Source organism: Nipponia nippon, unplaced genomic scaffold, assembly GCF_047370975.1.
Source record: "Nipponia nippon isolate SJK-2023a ecotype South Korea unplaced genomic scaffold, ASM4737097v1 scaffold_30, whole genome shotgun sequence".
NCBI lineage: Eukaryota > Metazoa > Chordata > Aves > Pelecaniformes > Threskiornithidae > Nipponia > Nipponia nippon.
In genome coordinates this window covers 1,515,276-1,516,837 of record NW_028262348.1, presented here as the reverse complement: position 1 = coordinate 1,516,837, position 1,562 = coordinate 1,515,276, and the positions used below count along the sequence as shown (strand labels likewise).

The following is a 1,562-nucleotide window of genomic DNA, read 5'->3' as shown; positions in this document are numbered from 1 at the left end:
CGGCGGGGGCGGGGCCGGCGCGGCGGAGGGGGAGCGGGGCCGCGGCGGGAAGGTGGTGCGAGGGGCGGGGGCGCTCCGCGGTGCTGCGTGAGGGGCCGTTACCTGAAGGGAACGTGGTGTGCAGGGACGGGACCGTTCCTCAGGGGAGAGGGGGAATGGGGAGACGGGTACGGGGCTGTTCCCCAAAGGGGGATGTCCCGTGTGGTGAGGGCTGTTCTCTGGGGAGCGTGGTGGGGGGACAGGGCCCTCACTGAGGTGATGTGGTGGGGGGACAGGGCCGTCCCTGAGGCGATGTGGTGGGGGGACAGGGCCCTCACTGAGGTGATGTGGTGGGGGGACAGGGCCGTCCCTGAGGCGATGTGGTGGGGGGACAGGGCCCTCACTGAGGCAGTGTGGTGTGGGGACAGGGCGGGCCCTGAGGCGATGTGGTGGGGGGACAGGGCCCTCACTGAGGCGATGTGGTGGGGGGACAGGGCCGTCCCTGAGGCGATGTGGTGGGGGGACAGGGCTGTCCCTGAGGCGATGTGGTTGTGGGGACAGGGCCGTCCCTGAGGCGATGTGGTGTGGGGACAGGGCCCTCACTGAGGCGATGTGGTGGGGGGACAGGGCCGTCCCTGAGGCGATGTGGTGGGGGGACAGGGCCCTCACTGAGGCGATGTGGTGGGGGGACAGGGCCGTCCCTGAGGCGATGTGGTGGGGGGACAGGGCCCTCACTGAGGCGATGTGGTGGGGGGACAGGGCTGTCCCTGAGGCGATGTGGTTGTGGGGACAGGGCCGTCCCTGAGGCGATGTGGTGTGGGGACAGGGCCCTCACTGAGGCAATGTGGTTATGGGGACAGGGCCGTCCCTGAGGCGATGTGGTGGGGGGACAGGGCCCTCACTGAGGTGATGTGGTGGGGGGACAGGGCCATCCCTGAGGCGATGTGGTGTGGGGACAGGGCCGTCCCTGAGGCGATGTGGTGGGGGGACAGGGCCCTCACTGAGGCAATGTGGTGTGGGGACAGGGCCGTCCCTGAGGCGATGTGGTGGGGGAACAGGGCCGTTTCCCGGGGAATGTAGTGTGGGGACAGGATTGTCTCTGAGGGTTTGTGGTATGGGGACAAGGCTGCTCCACAAAGGGGGGATGGCATCAGGACAGTTCCCCAAAGGGAGGTATGGTTTGAGGAGAGGACTGCTTCTTGGGGAGTTGAGGATGAGGCAGTTGGGGTTCAGCTGCTTCCCAGCGTTGCTGTTGAGGGGCAGGTAAGTCCTTCACCACAGATATGGGAGCACCAGGGATATCAGGGCAGGGATTTTACTGGGGGGGACACGACACGGGACAGACATAATGCTGTTCTTGCAAGTGAGATGTCGGGCGGGGTAGTGCAGTAACTTCTTTTCCTACTCTGGTGTCCCTTGCCTGGATCCTGGCAACACAGAGGTGATTTTATAGATGTTATTGGGTTTCCATCTTCTTAGATGCATCCCTAGAGAGATGCATAGATGCTACATTACTGGGAAGTAGCTAATTACCATTTTCTGATGGTGTAGGGGAGCAGTTTCATAGGGTGAATCAGTAGGAA

At 63.9% G+C, this 1,562-nt stretch overlaps 1 protein-coding gene across 2 annotated transcripts in view; it reads left to right on the top strand.

Annotated features, from left to right (window-relative positions):
• Window positions 1-1,562, top strand: part of LOC104011450 (serotransferrin-2-like) — a 34,305-nt gene that overhangs the window by 9,059 nt on the left and 23,684 nt on the right. Inside the window, exon 1 of one of the 2 annotated variants that reach the window (XM_087768664.1) lies at window positions 904-1,242. The exons of the other annotated variant lie outside the window; for it this stretch is intronic. The gene's annotated coding sequence lies outside the window, so the exon portion shown is untranslated. Of the gene's footprint in view, window positions 1-903; window positions 1,243-1,562 lie in introns of those variants that run through there. 2 annotated transcript variants of the gene reach the window in all.